This window comes from Rattus rattus, chromosome 7 (genome assembly GCF_011064425.1).
Source record: "Rattus rattus isolate New Zealand chromosome 7, Rrattus_CSIRO_v1, whole genome shotgun sequence".
Lineage (NCBI taxonomy): Eukaryota > Metazoa > Chordata > Mammalia > Rodentia > Muridae > Rattus > Rattus rattus.
In genome coordinates this window covers 10,416,360-10,428,110 of record NC_046160.1, presented here as the reverse complement: position 1 = coordinate 10,428,110, position 11,751 = coordinate 10,416,360, and the positions used below count along the sequence as shown (strand labels likewise).

At 38.0% G+C, this 11,751-nt stretch overlaps 1 non-coding gene across 1 annotated transcript; it reads left to right on the top strand.

Annotated features, from left to right (window-relative positions):
- The first annotated feature begins 6,333 nt into the window (after positions 1-6,333).
- On the top strand, positions 6,334-6,496 carry LOC116906489. The gene has a single exon (XR_004388732.1). It is a non-coding gene; the product is annotated as a U1 spliceosomal RNA (small nuclear RNA).
- The last annotated feature ends 5,255 nt before the right edge of the window (positions 6,497-11,751 follow it).

Here is an 11,751-nt window from a genome sequence, read left to right as displayed (position 1 = left end):
AATGTAGGAATTTTATCTAGCATTCTGTTTGCATGCTGACTGCTTTGTGTTGAAGATAATAAAGCCTGCTATTATCCAATCAGTAGATCTGATCAATAGATCTGATGCTGGAGTCATTTGTTGTAGGGAGAGCCCCTTTTAAATGCTAACTTCTCTCAGCAGCATTGAGTACCACCTCTGAGAACCTGTTGATGAGTCTGATTCATATATAATTGCCAAGTGTAGAACAAGATTTATTTTGTGGTATCTCAAATGGACAACAAAGTGGACGAATTTCTCAATACAACAATTTCTTAACACCTTTATAATGTGGGGCAATCTCTTGGAATAATGTACAAACCCTTGTCTAACTAAGCATGTATAGAAATGCATTTTTTTTCTTTTAGAACTCCATAAAACTTTGTGATCAAATACAATAGTCAGTATCACATACACACACACACACACACACACACACACACACACACATACACACACACAAACATATGAAAATATAATTGTCCTTTTTCCTGCTATCATTTGTCTTACCCACTGCCTTCCCCTGGATACATAGATTATAATTTGTTTTTGAAACCTTTTATGTTCCTCAAATGCTTACTTGCATTTAAGGTTTTCTACCAGAAAATAAGAAGCAGAATAGGTGTTCATAAAGCACTGAAGAAACACTGTTATTATCACTGGCACTCAACCTCAAGGAGACACGGAATGAATCTCTTAATTTGTTAAATTCCTCCTCACTGACATAATATTGTGAGTATTGGGTGAGCCTAAACAATTTAAATATGTAAAATCATGCTTCCATACATATCTATTAAAGAACTCAATAACGTAGTATGTCTCAATAGAATAATTAAAATAAGATTTTCTTTCTGTCAGATAAGATGGTTTATTAATCTACCAATTTAAGCAGGAATGAAGGAGCAAGAAGCACTTGTTACTTGTTTCTGGAATTCCTGCAAAAATAAAAAATAAAAAAAAGAGTAGCAGAGGAAACACAATAACTAGGAACATTTGTGTCTCTTCTTCCTGGTCTAACTTCCTTATATAGAAGGTATATAACGAAGACTCTGTTTTTTTTTTATATCCACTATGTTTATATCCAATATGTAGTAATTGGTATCAACAAAGGAGTTGTAGTTCATTTAGTTTTATTGAAACCTAATGAAACCCAATGATCTGAGATATAGACATCATCTTTCAACATTGTTAATTGAAAATATTTTATAAAAAATGTTGCCACTATATGTATATGATGCACATAAATGGAACATGACCACCAGAATGGCTACAAACCGTTGGTAGCTATAATTATCCATATCAAAAGTTATAACAACGGGGTTGGGGATTTAGCTCAGTGGTAGAGCTCTTGCCTAGGAAGCGCAAGGCCCTGGGTTCAGTCCCCAGCTCCGATAAAAAGAACAAAAAAAAAAGTTATAACAAGCTTTGGAAAGAGTACTTTCTATAATATTTAAAGTTTGCTACTAAAACAAAACTCGAATTCAGACCTAAAAAATCAGATGCATCAATAACATAGCCAGAGGAATAAATTAATACAGTAAACAATAAATTAAAACAACAAATACGACATCAGATTCATATATGTTTTCTTTTCTGTTTAAAACTGGATTGTTTGATTTTGAAAGAAGATAAGAAAAGAATATCTTAAGTTGGAAAAAATGGTTATTAAGGTGCCTGCTATCTTAATGGATGTTCTTAGTGCCTATAGTGGGAAGCGTTGCTTTAATAAAGATGAAGAGGCATAAATGACTCGCTGAAGAGTCTTCCAGTGTCTGGTAGTGCAGAAGTCCAGATTTTTTTATGCATCATTGCTTGCTGCAGTTGTTCTTAAGAGGAACTCAAGAAAGATGAAGAGGAATAGGGTGCACATACTTCGGTTGACAGTGACCATAAAGAAATTTCTCTTACAGGCTCATCGCCTCCGTAAGCCATCTGTGAATGAAATATGAATAGGCTTCCCAGTCATAAAGGCTTGATCACCTTCATTGTTCTCTTAGAAATATATCAGAAATGATGCTTTAGTGGATTCATGAGCAAGAAGCTTAGAAGGCTTTATTTTTCCCTCTTTCCTTTCACCTTGAGTTCTCTTTCTTGGACTATAATTATAGACAAGTGATAAAGTTTTATTCAGGGATAAGCTATAAAATCAAATCACATGGATGGGGTGTTTTCTTTAATCAAATGAAAAGATAAACTGGAGAAAAAACAGCATGATCAGAATATAGTGCTAGGAATATGAATTCTCCTCATGCAGTAGAATGAAATTAGACCCAGCCCTAGCCCATATTTACCACCTTGCACAACTTATTCCATGTGAATCACGAACTTAAACCTGAAACACTGTAACAGCTATGAGAAAACATAGACAGTACCCGACATGATTTTACATATACAGTAAGACTTTCTGAATAGGACTCCATTTACCCAAGAATTAGTGTTAGCTACTGACAATTGAGGCCTTATAAAATGAAAGTAGCTACTGTTCAGCTAAGGATACACCAATCATGAGAAGAGGATGTCCACTGAATGGAAGAAAATTTTTACCTAGTTGCAGCATTCCTTGGCACATGCTCAAAGGACTTGACATTTCACTCCATAGATCCTTAGTGATATTTACTGCTGCTTTATTGACAGTAGATAGGAAATTTAAGCAATCTAAACGTCCTTCAATCAATGAACGGACAGTGAAAATGATATATATATATATATATATATATATATATCATTTTCACTGTCATATATATATATATATATATCATTTATATATATCATATATATATATATATCATTTTCACTGCCTATATATATATATATATATATATATATATATATATAGGCAGTAAGGGGAGTGGATGGAGGGAAACGGGAAACACCCGTACGAAGGAGAGGTAGGGATGGGGGCTTATGGACAGGAAACCAAGAAAGGGAATAACATTTCAAATGTAAGTAAAGAAATATATTTAACAAAAAAAGAAAAAAATTGAAACCATGAACTCTGTAAGTAAATGAATGGAACTAAAACAGATCCCGTTGGATGAAGTGATTCAGAACCAGAAAAACAAATACCATGTATTCTCTCTCAAGAGAGGGTCAAGTTCCAGTCCTCAAATGTGAGTATGGAGTGTGGCGAAGCCCAGAAATCAAAAAGTAAATGGTGACTGCTGGTGTTTGAGAGGGCGAAGGAACAATAGAGACGGGTATAACAGAGTACAAGAGTTCAAACCTGGGAAATGAGAAACGAGAGCTCTAATTATGAAGGGGGAGGTAAATAAAGACAAAAAATGTGAAAGGAGGATAAAATAACAGTAAGGACATCTGAAAGAGTAATAAAGAATCATACAATTAACTATTCACTTAAAAAAATCCTATACACAGGAGCCTGGTTTAGCTATCCACTGAGAGGCTCTGCCAGATCCTGAATCCAATATGAATACAAATGGATCCCAATGAAACCAAAGAGTACACATGTAGTGACCCATGACTCCAGATGCTTATGGAGCAGAGGACGGCCTTGTTGGACATCAGTGGGAAGAGAAGCCCTTGGTCCTGTGAAGGCTTAATGTCCCAGTGTAGGGGAATGCCAGAGCAGGGAGGAAGGGTGGGTGGGTGGGAGAGCACCCTCATAGAAGCAGGGGTGGGGGGATGGGATAGGAGTTTCATGAGGGGAAACCGGGAAAGGGGATACTATTTGAAATGTAATAAATAAAATATCCAATTAAAAAAAAAAAAGAAGTTAGGGTAAGGACTGTAGGAGCTAAAGGGGTTTTCAACCCCACAGGAAGAATAGCAATATCAACCAACCAGACCCCCTAAAGCTCCCAGGGATTAAACCTCCAACCAAACATTACACATGATGGGAACCCACAGATCCAGTTGGCTACATAGAAGAGGACTGCCTTAGTGGACATCATTGGGAGGGAAGACCCTTGATACTGTGGAGGCTTGATGACTCAAGGTAGAAGAATGCTAGAGCACTGATGCAGGAGTGGGTAGGCAGGTGGAGAGCACCCTCAGAGGCGGGGGAAGGGGGGAGGGTTAGGGGGAATGCGGAAGGGAAACTGGAAAGGGGGATAACATTTGAAATGTAAATAAATAAAATAGCCAATAAAAATAAATAAAATCCTATATACATGTAATTGTGTATAAATATGCACATATTATTTAAATACAATTTTCTCAAAACCCCAACGCAGCCACAAAAAGCCATCTTTTGAGATCTTGCTGTGTTATCCAAGAGACCCCGCCCCAAAACAGATGAGATATTGCTATGGTCCTGGGTGAGTCCAGAGGTGAAAGTGCCTATTGCTGAAGATACCGTGCTCTTTAGACATGGTCTCAGGGATGAACTGAAGTGTGTGCCTCCTCCATGACAACCAGATTTTATTGTACCAGAATAAAATCTACCACGTAGGCCCATGTAGGCTTCCAAAGGAAGGAGGTAACCAACCCATCTGTACTGCCTACAACCCTACCCATCTGTATGCCTATGAACAAAAACAAAGACAGAAGTGGCAAAATAATTCTAAGGGTACAGTAGGGTTATGAAAAACTTGGCAATAACCAACAGCTCTCTAAGTGGAGTTCAGACAAAGAAAATTACAGATGACCACCATTAATAAAAATGGGGAGTCGTGCAGCACACTCCTCAGGGATACATCTACAGAACAATTCCTTTACCTAAGACTCAGGGAACATTGCAGAAGGGAAATCAGCAAGATCGTGAGACAAACAATCAGGGAGTTTGCTGAGATTCTGTCTTCAGATATAACATTAGCGATATCCATGTAGTTTTACCTACATAGCTACTGCAGTGTGGGGAGAACATGGATAAGACCAATAGACATGCCAAACTTTAAGGGGAAAGCCCACAAGACCTCAACCACAGAGAGAACTATAGGCAATCAGGGAACATTGGGAGCAGAAAGAGTGGTTCTCTTGGAAAGAATACACAATTTTGGCTAGCACCAAATGGTTAGTTCTAAAAACATATAAACCAGATAAACAAGTAACATTATATAGACCAGACAGGTTATATTTAGGAGGATGGATGGATAGATAGATAGATAGATAGATAGATAGATAGATAGATAGATAGATAGAGGTAGAGGTAGAGATATATGTGCATGTAACAACAATCAATGATAAAAGAGGCCATAAGTATGAAAAAGAGCCAAGGTCAGTCTATGGGAGAGCTTGGAAAACGGAAAGGAGACATAGGTAATTATGTTACAATCTCAAAAGTGAAAGAAAAAGACTTTCAATATATTTGAAGTATCATACAAGAATGACAAAGAAAGAACTCACAGTGTAAGAATCATGGCTTAGGGTATATCACAGCACATGTTGTATTAGCATGAGGGCCTGCATGACCAGAACCCACATTAAAAACCTATGCATGCCCTAGTAAGCCTATAACCTCAGCATTGTGGGAGTGTTGGATATGATTGCCTTAGACAGATACTATCTTAGGAGGAAAGGTGGAGAGTGATCACATAGACAGCTCAGCATCCCCCTCTGCCCTCTACATGTACACACAAGGACATGTGAACCTGCATATGCACATATTTTCATGCAGCACACTCTTGTATATACATCACACATATGGACATGAACACAAACACAGAAACAATAGCAGAAGAAATGTATTCATAACTATCTCAAAACTTTAGGTAAGCTAGAGGGTTCATACTTCTATATTTCTGCATGAAAGTCAATGAAAAAGCTTAAGCTATTTTACCAACTGGTCATTCAGAAGATCTCTTGAGGAGGATCTTGAAACACCATCATTTTGTTGTTGTTGTTTTTATTGTTGTTGTTGTTGTTGTCGTCGTCGTCGTCCTCCTCCTCCTCCTCCTCCTCCTCCTCCCCCTCCCCCTTCTTGCCTTCTAATGTAAGTGATTTACTATGTCACATGCTGTCCTGGCCAATTACCCAGAGCAATATTGCCACTTGATCTTGTGCTAAAACCTCAAGAACCAAGTGCCAAGATAAACTGATTTTACTTGTAAGATAATTGCCTCAGTAGTTCCTTATAGTAATATGAATCCGGATTACATAATTCTAAAGGCACAGGCAAAAATAAATCAGTGGGATTATATAAAACCAAAAGGCTTCTACCCCTTCAAAATGAAATGATCAACCAAGAGCCAACCTAGAATATTGCAAAAACACATGTCAACCATACATTTGAAAAAAATGACTAATATCTGAAATATTTTAGAAAATCACTAAACAACAGGAGAGTCCAATACAAAACAGCCATGAACCATCACCAACCACCTCAAACTTGTCAGAATATATTTTATCAAAATGACACTACTTACCTAGCACAGAAGATACAAGAACCACAAAAGTGGTTTTCCCAGGTTAAAGCTCATTGATTGCACTCAAGGTGTTCTGAGTCCTGGAGTTTCCCCTAATTTAGGAAAATCTACTGTGTGATTTGTGGTAGTGGGATCTGCATTTGCACTCTACCCTAATTAACAAAAAGAAATAAAATAAAATAAAAGGTAGGTACAAACAGAGTTGAAGAGAAAAGACAATCTTACTCCATCATCACATGAATGTAAATTAGTGCACTCATTATGAGGCAGAGCATGGCTGTAAGAGAGATGTTGGCCAAAGTATACAAAATTCCAGTTAGAAGCACAAGGGATGTATGTTACAATATGATAAATATGGTTTACGCCTCTAGTTTATTCACATGTTCTCATTATAAAAAAAAAGTTAGCTAGATTGATTTAGTCGCTCTAGGGTGTCCAACAGTATAAACACTTTATGTTATTCATTATACATAGGCACAATTTTGTCCATAACAAATAATTAAAAAGAAAAAATGCTGTCTTAGCTCTATCCTAAATGGTATGTGGCCATCCTGGAGAATCTTGCAACCTGCACTATCTGTTAAATGGACATTTAGTTGTCCTCCACAGATTGAATGAGTATGTGTGGAGTCAGCAGTCACAGTGGGGACATATTGACACACAAACTATGACCCATTGGGGTGATTTAATATGATGAGGTAATATGAACGTATTCTTTGGTTGATGGATATTAACCATTCAAAACAAAGGTATAAAGGAAACAGAATAGCATTCATCTCCATATAAATATTCTATATAAAGACTCATATAATTGCCATTTTAAAGTTATAATTACACTTCCCTTATTGCAGTTGTTTTATTTCCAAGATGTTGTTTATGGATCAAATTTTATTTTAAGCACATTAAGGGTAGTAGCTATTTAAAGTAATTCCCATTGAACCTTCTATGGAGTAAAGGATGCTTTTAACATACAAATAGACAATCCCTGTCTAATCATTTTTAAAGCCTTGGTTTTGTATAAGATGTTTTCTAGAAGTAGGATACAGCTGTGAGGCTGACAGAAACATCTGGTAGTCTATCAGGGGAATTGCTCATATCTTCCTTGAGGCACATTCAAAACAGAAATATCGCTGCCCTCAGAAAAGAAAGAGACAGAGGCCTTTGCAGTTGCTCAGGTGCTGAGACATAAAGAGAGGCATAACCTCTCAGTTCCTCCCATGATTAGATGCCTCCATTTTCCACAGTAAAGCCTTAAAGCAAGCAGAGAATTTCCAACCAAATAATATTCTTAATGAATTCAATCTCACATTCTCAAGGCTCAGGCCTTATTAATACTCATAAATCACACACTCTCCCAGGTAGTTCAAATGTCTCATATACGAAGTTTTGCACGAGATTCTTTATATTTCTAGCCTTTAGATTGATATTTCACATGCCAAAAAAAATAAATTAAAGGTTAAAGGTCTCAGAAACTCAAAACAATAGGAGTTTCTTTGTAGGGAGTTTCAAAAAGAAACATTTCTTAGGGTGCAGATTAATATTCCAGCTATCTCCTTCTTAAGTCAGTTTCAGATTTCAATATCACTACGTCTTTGTCTTCAGGTTGGCTTGATTGGCTCATGTTAGCAACAGAAACCACTGCTGGGGTAAAGAAAAGTTGACTAAAATGATTCAACCACAGAATTCCTGAAGTATAACTTGCCATATATCAAATTAGAACTACCCTGAAAGAGCCTTCTGACAGGCACTCAATGTTATTGGTTAGGAACTTACACAGGAACACACTGGCATCTTTTAACACAGATTTGAATGTATTTTGAGAATAATGCAACTAAATAAATTTAGAGCACATGCAAGAAAAAGAAAAACCTCCCAAACCATAAATCAAGAAATTAAGAATTATAAGAACTGAGACAAAGGTAATGCCATGGTAAAGAAACCAATGTCATAATAAAATAGTCAAAAGTAATTTTAAAACCAGCCTATGTTCCATTGACAATTTGACTCCTGACATTTACTTACTGTAAAATTTGAAACAATTTCCTCTAAATTTCAGTACTTATCGAGTGTGTGTGTGTGTGTGTGTGTGTGTGTGTGTGTGTGTGTGTGTGTGTGTGTGTGTGTGTGTGTGTAGTAGAATAAAATATCTAGGTGAGCTATCCCTGAAGCCCCATTGTCTGGCCACTGGTCTGCTAGCTTCCATCAGAACTATTTAGGGACATCTAGGACCACCAAAAGAGGCAAAACAAGGAACATCTAGGCCTGCTACATCAAGAACAATTAGCCCAAGGCTGCCCACAGGAGGCCTATTTCATTTGGAACATCTAGATTAGGACCACCTTCCCTATACCTGCCACCACAGGAACATCCAGGAACAACCAGACGGCTAACAACGCATGTAATAACAAGAGCCAAGAGAATCCGACACTGATAAAGGAAGCACAGACACACATAACAACAACAACAAGATCTAAGTGAGAGGAATTAAAAATTATGGGTCATTAATATCTCTTAACAACAGTGAACTCGATTCCCCAATAAGGAGAGACATGCTAAGAGACACATGCAAAAACATGGTTTCATCATTTCGCTGCGTATAAGAAATGTACGTCGCAACAAAAACAGACATTACCTTAGAATTAAGGACTAGAAAAAAGTTTTCCAAGAAAACGGACACAGGAAGCAAGGGGGTAGAAGCCATACTTCTATTTAATAAAATAGACTTTCAACACAAAATTAATCAAGAGACATGAGGAAGAAAACTTTATAATTATCAAGGGAAAAATTCACCAAGATGGCATTTCAATTCTGAACATATATGCCCCAAACTCAAGGGCACCCACATTCATAAAAAAAATATTACTAAGGCTTAAACCATATACATTAGTAGTTCGAGATCTTGATGCTCACTTTCACCAAAGGACAGGTCATGGAAACTGAAACTAAATAGAGAAATGAAACAAACCAAGGTTATGAACCAAATGGACCTAACATATCTACGGAACATTTCACCCAAACACACCTCCTGGAGCCTTCTCCAAAATTGACTATACAGTTAGTCACCAAGCAAGCATCAACAGATAGAGGAAAACTGAAGTAACTACTTGTATCTTATCAGAACATCATGGATTAAACCTGGACTTCAACAACAACAGAAACAAAAGAAAGCCTACACACTTATTTTCATAAGAAGTAGAGCAACTTTCTACTCAATGAAAACTGAGTGGTGGTGGGGAAGGCAGGTGGGGGGAGGCTTTCTAGAATTCAATGAAAACAAAGGCACAACATACTCAAACTTATGGCACACAATGAAGGCAGTGCTGAGAGGAAAGTTCTTAGCAATAGGTACCTTCATAAAGAAATTAGAGCGCTCTCTCTAAAGTCCTCCCTGTTGGGTCCTGGGAACCTCTTGGGTCCCTGGCATCTGGGACTTTCTATTGGCCACCCCCAGTTCCTCCTCACACTGCTACACGCCTATTTTCAAATTCCTGACACAACCCCCACTGCTCCCCCATATCTGAACTGGTTCCCCTGTTTTCCCCCCTCCTCCTCTCTCCTTCCCAGATCCCTCTCTTCCTCTCCTCCCCAGAGATTATTCTCTTCCCCATACTGAGGAGTACTGTAGCAACCACACTTTGGTGTGATCTTTCTTCTTGAGTTTCATATGGACTGCAAGTTGCATCGTGGGTATTCTGAGATTTTATTGGCTAATATCCACTTATCAGTGAGTACATATACCATGTATATTCTTTTGTGACTGACTAGGTTTCCTCAATCAGGATGATATTTTCAAGTTCCATCCATTTGCCTGCAAAGTGCATGAAATCATTGCTTTTAATAGCTGAGTAGCACTCCATTGTGTAAATGTACCATGTTTTGTGTATCCATTCCTCTGTTAAGAAACATCTGGGTTGTTTCCTGCTTCTGGCTATTATAAATAGGGCTACTATGAACATAGTGGAGGACTTTAGTCAAAATACCCCACAAAGAGGAGATAGAACCTGTAGATGTCATATACAGTGGATAGGTACGGTCCCCAGTTGAGGGATGAGGCCACCCATCCACCTCAAAAATATTAATCCAGAATTCCTATTGTCAAAAGGAAATGCAGGAACAAAGAGTGGAGCAGAGACTGAAGGAAAGGCCATCCAGAGACTGCCCCAACTAGTGATGCATCCCATCTGCTCACACCAAACCCATTGCTGATGCCAAGAAGTGCTTACTAACAGGAACAAGGTATAACTGCCCCATGAGAGACTGTGCCAGAACTGGACCAATACAGATGTACACAGCCAAACATTGGACTGAGCATGGGTACCCCAATGGGGAAGTTAGGGCAATGACTGTAGGAGCTGAAAGGGTAGGTATTTAACCTTATAGGAAGAACAACAAAGTCAACCAACCAGACCCCGTCCCAATGCTCCCAGAGACTAAACTGCCAACCAAGCAGTAGACAGGGGGTACCCATGGCTCTAGCTAGGTATGTAGCAGAGGATTGCCTTATCCAGCATCACTGGGAAGGGATCCCCTTGGTCCTGTGGAGGCTTGATGATCCAGGATAGGGGAATGCTAGGCCACTGAGCAGGGAGTGGGTGAGTTGGTGGGGGAGCACCCTTATAGAGGCAAGGTGAGGGGGGAGAGGATAGGAGCTTATGGAGGGGAAACTGGAAAGGGGAAAACATTTGAAATGTAAATAAATGAAATAAACAACAAGTATTATACATCATAAAAAAAAGAAATTAGAGCATTCTCAAACTAGCAATTTAAAAGTACACCTGAAAGCTCTAGAAAAGAAAATGAAGACGAGGAGTAGGCAGCAGGAAGTAATTAAACTCAGCTATAACCTTAATTTTTTCCAAGCTTACTTTTAATAATGGTTCTTAAACTCTTTAACCTCCCTTCTAGCCCACTACCCACCAGAGGTAGTAGAAAAGAAAGAATACATGGCAAAGTACAACTATTTAGAAATGATTCTTTGGAGCAAATTCCATCTGCATTGTCAGGAAATCACCAGTTCAATTCACAGGTCAGCAGCAGCAGTTCGATCCACTCACAAATACTTCATGGATAGACCAGTAGTGTTGGGATTACAGCAGCTGTGGCATGACCTAGCACGAGCACCTCTACTCAGGGCTGAAGTCAATCAATTAGAAACAAAGAGAGCAATATAAAGAATCAATAAAACCAAGAAATGGCTCTTTAAGAAAATCAACAAGACAGACAAATCCTTAGTCAAACTAACTGAAGGGCCCAGAGACAGTATCCAAATTAACAAAATCAGAAATTTAAAAAAGAAATTTAAAAAAAAAGAGAGAGATTTGAAGAAATCCAAAGGAATATTAAGTCTTACTTCAAAAACCTGTACAGCACAAAATTGGAAAATGTCAATAAAATAGATGATTTTTATTAG